The sequence below is a fragment of the Cotesia glomerata genome, linkage group LG1 (genome assembly GCF_020080835.1).
Source record: "Cotesia glomerata isolate CgM1 linkage group LG1, MPM_Cglom_v2.3, whole genome shotgun sequence".
NCBI classification, from domain to species: domain Eukaryota; kingdom Metazoa; phylum Arthropoda; class Insecta; order Hymenoptera; family Braconidae; genus Cotesia; species Cotesia glomerata.
Window position 1 is genome coordinate 20,838,612 of NC_058158.1, and position 10,016 is coordinate 20,848,627.

General features: G+C 26.8%; 1 long non-coding RNA gene across 3 annotated transcripts; it reads right to left on the reverse strand.

Annotated features, from left to right (window-relative positions):
* Window positions 1-301: 301 nt before the first annotated feature.
* LOC123262375 lies at window positions 302-8,500 on the reverse strand. 3 transcript variants are annotated; one of them, XR_006508933.1, is made up of 7 exons: window positions 8,452-8,500; window positions 7,969-8,235; window positions 7,833-7,892; window positions 4,385-4,507; window positions 1,662-1,773; window positions 1,472-1,559; window positions 302-319 (listed from the first exon to the last, which is right to left on the reverse strand). It is a non-coding gene; the product is annotated as an uncharacterized LOC123262375 (long non-coding RNA). The 3 variants fall into 3 exon arrangements; XR_006508934.1 differs by lacking the exons at window positions 302-319; window positions 1,472-1,559; window positions 1,662-1,773 and having other exon boundaries at window positions 3,868-4,507; XR_006508932.1 differs by lacking the exons at window positions 302-319; window positions 1,472-1,559; window positions 1,662-1,773; window positions 4,385-4,507 and adding an exon at window positions 7,151-7,209.
* Window positions 8,501-10,016: the final 1,516 nt, after the last annotated feature.

Genomic DNA, 10,016 nt, shown 5'->3' on the forward strand with positions numbered 1-10,016 from the left:
ACAAATTTTTGAAATTGAAAGGCTTCATAAGCCAAAACGTGGATCAAAAGTTAAATGATGCAGGGATCCATGACGTGCTGATTTTATTTAAAAAAAAAAAAGATAAATCAAGAAATCAATTAGCGGTAAATGGCGAATGGACGATGACGACCGAAGATATAAAAAGACAATGTTTTTTTTAATTGAGGAATGGCCATTCTTTGTAATTTTCATAAAAGAAACGTGTTCGATTTCTCAGCAGATGGTAGTACGCATTGAACTCTGCATAAAATGTGAAGTGTTCATTTTCCTCAGCCCTCTTTGTCGCACTTTTGTAAAACTGAAAAAAAAAAAAGAAATATTTTGAATAATTAATAAAATCATTATATAAATTTTAACAAGCACTAATGATCCACAGATTCGGTAGAATCTGGCGCCAAGTTCCGTTCAAATCCGTTGTAAACGGAGCGCCAGACTACCGACTGTGTTTACTGTAAGCAGGACGATATTTTGAGGTTGCAAATTTTATTTAATTCTACGGTACTTTTTTTTTCTAAATTGTATATTATAACAGTAATTCATACTTTATTTTACTGACATTAATTAATAATAGTCGATCATAACAATTAATCTGCTTGAAATTATTAAATTTAATCAGCACAAACTATAGCAACGCAAAAATTTAGATCCTGACTTTTTTTCGATGTAAAAAGTGACATGCCACAGACTAAATAATTCGAGAATACATGGTAATCCTCCAATAGATGGGAAACTACAGTTGAAAAAAGATATTTCAAGGCTTGCATCTACATCCGCCAGGGTGCGCTTGAATTATTTTTACATAAACTGTAGCTTCAAAGGGATAGTTTGCTATAAAAAATGCAGCCAACGCGATACTTAAGTTGGTACCAATTGTAAATTTTTATTATAATTACAAAAAATACTAAAATCAGAACAAAAACAGTTGCACTGTAAAAAAAAACGCGCCAAGTCCACGTTCATAAGACTATTAAGAGAAAAAAAAATTTTTTTTTTCTTCACAAAAAGATATAAAATAAAAAAATTGAAAAATCCAAGTAACCGATATGATTGTATACGATTTTCGAAAATTAAAAAAAATTTTGTTGTAAATTTAAAAATTAAAAAAAAAAAAATTTGGAACGTACTTGGTGTGCGTGGTTGCAAAATATTTTACTTTTAATGAAATTCGTAAAATTTATTTACTAGGACTTTCAAAAAAATTGAAATACACAATGACGCACACCAAGTACGTTCAAAAATTTTTTTTTTAATTTTTAAATTTACAACAAAATTTTTTTTAATTTTCGAAAATCGTATACAATCATATCGGTTACTTGGATTTTTCAATTTTTTTATTTTATATCTTTTTGTGAAGAAAAAAAAAAATTTTTTTTCTCTTAATAGTCTTATGAACGTGGACTTGGCGCGATTTTTTTACAGTGAAACTGTTTTTGTTCGGATCATTAATTACTTTAAATTTGTGGTACAAATCACAGAAGTGGTGAAAGCACTCGTTGGGTGATTTGCTCCTTCGAAGGCCTGTCCACTCTGCTAATTCACTGAAATTAATGAAAAAAATTATACTTTTTTGTTTAATCCTAAATTAATATTCCAATCAATTATAAATGCGGATATAATTATGAAAGTTAATTTATACTCACGTCCAACTTTCTTCGTCAAATAAATTAATGTACTCAAAGTTAATAGATTGAAACATGTGCTCGCAGGTACTTAATCGTGCAGCAATTAATATATTTTCTTGATTTCGTGTCCCTATAATTAACAGAATAAAATTAACATTAGATAGTGCAAAAGAATATACATTATATAAAACTATTGAATGAAATTAAAAAAAAAAAAATAAAAAGTTTAAGAAATTATTTAAATATTTATTATACTTACACATTTTTTCAAAGAAATAATTAATTTTATTAGTTTAGCAAAGAAGAGCAAGAATTATACTATCAGATGACGTTGTGATCTAATATAATTTATGTTAATGACTTTATTTATAAAATTAATGCTTTTTTGTTTTCATCATTTTTATTTTTATTTGTTTTTCAATTATTTTATTTATTAAGAAGGTGGGTAAGGTGGTAAGCTGTGATTGCCTAATTTTGAATTTGAATTTCCAAGTTAAAATGACGTTGTTTGACAAAAATATTGGATAAATAACTATAAAATTTGGCAAAAAGGAACTCAGATAACTATCTTTTAGGTATTGATTCTATCATTTTTAGAGTAAAACATTTGGAAAAAAATAAATAAATAGTTTATTTTCCCGCGTGAAACTGCCTTGCCTTAGAAATCATCATAAAATGAAGTAAATAAAATTGTCTGTAGAGTAATTCCTAATTAGCTTACAACTAATACAATTTTTGGTATTGAAATATTTTTTCTTTTATTTTTATGTTTATTTGAATTATTCAAAGTAGAGAATTATTCCATTGCGTGTAAAATTTAGCTATGTTATGATTTTATAATGATTTTTAAGGTAAGGCAGTTTCACGCGGAAAAATAAACTATTTATTTATTTTTTTCCAAATGTTTTACTTTAAAAATAATACAATCAATACCTAAAAAATAGTTATTTGAGTACTTTTGCCAAATTTTATAATTATTTACCCTATATTTTTGTCAAAAAGTGACATTTTAACTTGGAAATTCGAATTAAAAATGAGCTAATCACAGTTTGTCACACATCTTTTTAAATATATATTAAAGTTTTTCAAATAAAATGTACTTGATTCAGCAAAAAATTTAATTATTTATGTAAAAGAAAAATTTTTGTATATAATTTATAAATAATTTATATGATTAAAAATGTATTACTACTTATAATTATTAAAATTATTTATATTTACTTGTTATTATAATAAATACTTAAAAAAAAAAATAAAAACAAAAAAAAACATTAAAAGAAAACAAAAAAAACCTATAATTTTATGTCAATTTTTGTTCAATAACAAATAAAAAAATTATTGAATAATTGTCAAAGATTGATTAGAAATATTTAATTATTTTCTATTAAAAAGTATGAAAATTATTCCGGGAAAGAGAAATGATTCGGTATTATTTTACCATAATGGATTCAAATACTTGCAAGATTATCAGTGCAAAAAAGTAGCAAGATGCTCTTATCGAAAAAGTGGCTGCAAGGCGACACTTCATTTTGTATCGGAAATCGAGTTCATCGCTAATTTTTCAGAATTAAATGAAAATGTTGATTTTTTCATCAAAAATAATCATAGCGATTTTCCGGAAGAAGATGCGGATGTTTGGAGAGCTATGAAGAAAGTCATGATTGAAGAAGCGGAAACAACAAACGAAAAATTAGTTGATATCTTCGATGATGTTTGTTCAAGGTAATTAACTTATTCATAAAATTATTCAGCCGATTTTTTATAGAAACTAAAACATAACCCGTGTAAAAAGTAAAGTTATATACGTATCTGTATAATCATCCCTTATTATTTCTCAATTATTTATTGTTTAATTTTATATTATTAATTTATCAGATTTCCCGAAGTTGCAGAAAATCATATTTATGATTCTGTAAGAAGTACTTTAAGTAGGAAGAGAAGTTTGAGCAGACCTAACATTCCCGATACCATGGCCGAGTTAGGGGCTGATTTAATTGATTCCATTTTTATGAAAGCAGCAGTGAAGTCGATCAATGGAAAAACGGCGCTTATATTTTCTACCAATGACCTTTTAATCGGTCTTAGCGAAAGCGACAAATTGTTCATGGATGGAACATTTTCCGTAAGCTATTTAATTAATTTATAACCACATTTTAACTATTAAACAAAATTATAAAGAAAAACTATAAAGAAAATTAAATTAAGAAAAGTTTATAAACATGTATTAGATTTTGCCATTATAACTTTTTATTTAATAAAAAAATGTTTTAGAGAACAGCACGGAAACCAAAAATGGAGCAAATTTACTCCATCCATTTTAAAACTAATAATACGGTAATAGTTCTAGCAATTTTTTTTAACAATTAATTATAAGAGACTAAAATTTTTTTATTATGGATTAACTAAAAGTTTTTACATGTACTTGTTATGTACAAGTACTTGTACATATTGATAAAAATTATGTTTATTATATTTCTTAGTATATAGCTGGGCTAATGATTTTAATGGAAAACAGGGATACGGAAATGTATAATGCCATTTTTTCCTGGCTAATTAATCAGTTCCCTAATTTAGAAAACAAATCACTGGCCATTATGACTGATTATGAAAAAGCGTCATCTAAATCCTTAAGGATTAATTTTAAAGGCGCAAAGATGTATGGTTGCTACTTTCATTTTGTCCATGTGAGTATGCTTTGAAAATATAAAAATAAAAATATAACAAAATTTTAACTTTTTTACCTTCTTTTATGTAATTTTAATTGTAGGCTCTAATTAGGAATTGGCAACTTCATAAATTAAAAACTCCCCAGTACATTTTATCTTTAATGATGAATGTGCCTCTGTTGCCTCCTTCATTGTTTCCTGAAGCAGAAAAAATTATTCATAAAGAAATAAATAATGAGAAGCACACAGATTCAAATATACTTATTTATTTCGATTATTTCAAAGATACTTGGCTGTCTAATGCTGATAAAGTGAGTGTTTTTAATGCTCCGGCTAATACTAATGATGGTGCAGAAAGTTTCAATCGCTACAGCAATCATATTATAGGCCAAGAGCATCCCGATATTTGGTCATTAACAGGTAAAATAATAATTTCATTCTAATAAATATAAACGTAAAAAGTAAATTTATGAATTAAATAACTATAATGTGTTAGTAATTTGATGAACAAATTTAGCGACCCATTTTATCAGCATAGTTTATTAACTATATAGTTGTTGATGTTAAAAAATTTATATATCTTATTGTAAAATTGTTCCAGACGGTATTGAGAAAGTTCTAAAAAAAGAAGAACTAAATTTAAAAAGAGTGAAGAACCATTTGAAACCGAAAAGGAATACTCCCAAAGCAACCATCGACAGAATCTTGTACATTAAAAACATGCAACTCCAGTTGGAACAAAACCTTATTACGGTTGAAGAATTTTTAAAGTCTTTCCCTAGAAGTTTCGAAGAATTGTTAAGTACAGTAAAAATACCATTCTTCGCAATCCAACGCTGCTAGATGCACCATTAGATAATTTAGATCTCTCACAATTGGATACAATTGTAAGAGAAAATAAAATTGACCAAAATAAAATATATTTGGACAATATAAAACAATCAATTGAAATAGTTCAAGAAAGAATGGTGAAAAAATCATGCAACCCTATGTTATCTTTAAGAAACAAAAGTAAAAATACAAAAAGCTCCCAGATGCAGAACATTAAAAATGTATCTGCTAGTTTCAGAAATGTAAAATTAAATTCCTTGCAAAATTCTTTCAAATTAATTAAAAAAACAACAACCACAACAGCAGCAGCATTAGCATCATCAGCACCAGCAACAGCAACATCACGACCAACATTAGCACCATCAGCACCAGCAACAGCAATATCACCACCAACATTTGCTCTATCACTATCAGCAGTAGCACCATCAGCACCAGCAACAGCAACATCACGACCATCATTAACACTATCACGACCAGCATTAGCACCATCAGTACCATCATTATCAGCACCAGCAACATCACGACCAGCATTAGCAACAACAGCAGCATTAGCACCATCAGCACCAGCAACAGCAACATCACGACCAACATTTACGCCATCACAACCAGCATTAGCACCATCAACACCATCACTGTCAGCGTGAGCACCAGCAACATCCCCAATACGAACACCAACACCTACACCAACAACGGATAGTAAATCCTTGATTAAGTCAACTTCTGTTGATAATATTTTAATTAGTAGTGAAAACGATAATAATTGTTTTGAAGATATTGAAAAAATAATTGAGAAGGTAAGTATTGTTTTACAATCATTAATCAACATTTCAATGGACAAAAAAAATATTAATTTATAAAATTATTAGAGCATTATCGATCCCAATTATAGAGAAAATGGTATTCAAGAGATCAATAATATTTATGCTATGAAACAATCATCGTATTTGTCTCAAATAGATTTCTCAAAACAATTATTATTATGGTATATTTTTACAAAAAATTTATTCTATTAAAATAATAAATTATTTTAAAAAATTTTAATATTTAGATAGATATTGTTCAGCAGTATCTACTGCACTTACTTTTACAATTAATTTTAAATACAATTTTTTTAAAATATTTATCCATCAGAAAGTTATGCGTTTCAATTACATGTTAATGGGGAATGAAACTAATATTTACAGGTGTTATGAAGAAGTTGTTGAACTAAATGAAGTATGCCTTAAGACACCCGATCGGCCATTGGAATATGATAATAAATGTCATGGATTGATGGTTTTTTTAGCCGAAATTATCTCCAAAATGAAAGATATAGCTGACGATTTAGGATTAATATTATTTAATCATATTTTAAATCTTTTGCAAGCCCCATTCCCAAATACCATCACATTTATTAATATAACTCTGAAAGTAAGTACTTCTGATGATAACATTATTCAAAAATTTTAATAAATATTCTTAATTACAGTTAGCATTAAAGTATTTAAATAAAAAAAATTCTATAAACATAACAAGTTTAAAAGAAATTATGAAGGAACTAACAAATAATGATTTAATAAAAAATTCTGAATACTCAGTACATCAAGCTGAAGATTTGAAACATTGGATTTTCAACAATTGGAGCAATGAATGTTTCAATGAAGATAGTTCAGGTTAAAAAAAATTTTTTTTAGTAGTTTAATATAAATATAACTTTTGCATTGATCCACATGACGGAACTTTCCAAAAATATTGTAATTTCTTGACTCAGTTCGTTGAGCTGATTCAGAAAATACATATGGTTCAAATATATACATGTGTATATATATACTTATATACACATATTTATACAATATAACGCAGCTTGTCACGACGGCGTTTATAATATCCAACCGATATTTTCTTAATTCAACATACGTGATTTACGAAATCTACTTTCATTTAGACTGCCGAATAATGGACTTTTTCAATAAATATTATCTTCATAATACCAAATTTATTTTAGGTCAAAAATTGTTGAAAAATTGCGAAACCACAAATTCTCCAATAGAAATCACGACTGTGTCTTCAACAACTTTGACCACTACAACCTTAACATCGACAAATAAATCAATAAATTTAAAAAGAAATTCACAAGACCATTATAACTTGCATTCATTTCCGAAAAAACAAAAAATTCAGGAAGGAAAACCACAAAATTTTTTAATTGCAAAAAAAATAAACAGCAATGAATGCATTTTAATACCAATAAATGTATTATCTAAAGAGCAGCATAACGATTTAAAAAAAACAATAGATGAAAAAAAAAAATTTGAAAATTTAGAAAATAAAAATATTAATTTTGATCATCTTTCAAATTTGTCAAAAACGTTTGTGAAGAAAAACAAAATGTCTTCTTTTCTTCGAGAAAAAAATTATAAAAAAAAAGTGTAGCACAAACATTATTGATTATTAAGTAATAATTAATTTAAAACATAAAACTGTTACGGTTTGTAAATAACTATTTATTAAAAAAATTGGATTTTATTTTCTTTTCTTTCAATTACTTTAAGTTAATAAAAAATAGATTTAAAAATGATTAAATATTTAAGATTATAAATAAAATTTTATCAATGTTGATATTATATTTTAATTTTAATTTTGACTACAAAATTAAATCAATATATTATTGTTCAATGAATGATATAATAAAAAAAAATTTTTTTCATTTTACCTAGTTCACGAGCTGCTACGTCAATTGCTACAATAAATGGAGCCTTATCAGATCGAATATCTAATTGGATAGAAATATAAAATTAATTTCAAGAAATACAAAAAAAATTATGACAATAAACAATGTTAAATAATACCTTGTAATACCCAATTACGTTCTTGTGGAGTTTTATAACCATGAAAGCATACAGTTGACCATTCCTTACGTTTCATTTTTCTCGTTATTTTATCTACTCTACGTTTTGTTACAATCTAATAAACTCCAGGAAAATCTAGCAATCTTCCTGGAGTAGCGATGACAATCTCCACTCCGCTGTAGGATCTCTGGCCTGTGAACTTTTCGGTGCTCTGCCGTACAAACAAGTATTCCATATACAAGATGTGTGACTAACGTCATCTGCAACCTGTTGGATTTAAATAAACAAATTAGAGATAAATATTAATATTTAATATATGTATTTAATAATTCAAATAAATTAAAGATTTAAATGAACAAATTATAAATTTAATTGCTGTTTATTAATCAACCAATTTTATAATTATTATTACTAATTATTCATCATCGTGTATCATTATTATTTACTTAAGTAAATTATTTCTTAACTTTTATTATACTTCACTTATTTTATAACGTAATTCAGAAATCCGGCCTCTTCAAAAATGAAAAAATGGATTAGGTATAATATTCCACGAAGATTTATCTCCTTTTCGCTTCTATATTGCTTGATAAAACGTGGGTTGCGATTTGAAACTGTGTCACTGGGAACGTAAAAATTCTTCTTGAATAGCTCAAGATGCCCTAGATCCCATCGAGTTTTCCTGAAGCAATTAGAAAATAAAATGTTCTCAAAAAACCAATTATTTTAAAATTTTTAATTCACAAATTATATGTATTTATTTATTTATTGGAGTTGGCTTTTTTGTTTTTGGAAAATAAAATTGCAAGTCTTAATAACTAAGGCCAGTGTAAATAACTAGGTTTTCACCTTATCTAATGTATATTTTACATCATAAAAATTCAGCCTATTCAAAATTTTACTTACCAAAATTTGTACGCACACTAAAATAATCAGCTGATCAGCTGATCAGTTTACAAGTACTTATGTATATTTACATTTCGAAAATTTAACCACAAACTAAACACGATAATAATTTATGAAACACAACATTATTTACCACAATAATTATTATTTATATATTATTTATTTATTTACTTTTATATAATATTTATTTAAAATATACTACTTTATATTTATATTTATTGTTTCATTTATTGAAACCGATAATTTTAACAAATATCAAATGTACTACCCGTATATAAAATTTTGATCTGGGTAATCGGGATCTGCGTAATGGGGATCTGCGCAATATATATTCTGTGTCATCGAATATGTGTGTAATCGGGATCTGAGTAAAAGAGATCTGGGTAAAACGAATCTGGGTAATAGCGCCATCTGCGTAATCGGGATCTGGGTAAAAGACACCATCCCGTATTTTAGCATCGGCGTGGCCGTGTGAAAAATCAGACGTTTTAATCATCCTAAATGATTGGAATTAAAAATTTAGTATAATTAGCCAAATTATTTAAATTTATCCTTGTATGACCAAAAATTTTCAATCGTCACGTAATCCATTTTGAATCATCGAAGCGACGAAAATTTCGAAAATATTTCATTATTAGAAATGGTTTGTCAAGATTAAAAATTTTTAATTCTAACATAATCCGTTTTAATCATCATAGAAAACGAAAATTTACCCCTTATATCATAATTTAAAACGATTGCACATGATTAATAATTTGAAATCCTCATTAAATGATTTCAAATCATAACAAATGCCAGAAATTCACGCAAGTATTTAATGATTAAAATTGATTCTTCATGATTAAAAAAATTTACTCATTGTTAATTATTTTATATTCTGTCAATTTCTCAGTATTTGAAATGATTTATAATGATTAATTGTGACATTTTCAAAATGATTTACATGATTCGGTACGATTAAAAATGATTAAAACTGATTGCATTCCCAGCAATGGTCCCTACGGTCGTATTCCATGATCTCCAATGAGGAGGTTCGCAGATGACCCAGATTTTACTTTTTGTATTTGAGTATTTTAGTTTATTTTTTAATAATTACTTAAAAATTAATAGAAACAATTATTGTTATTAGTGCGGCGATTATT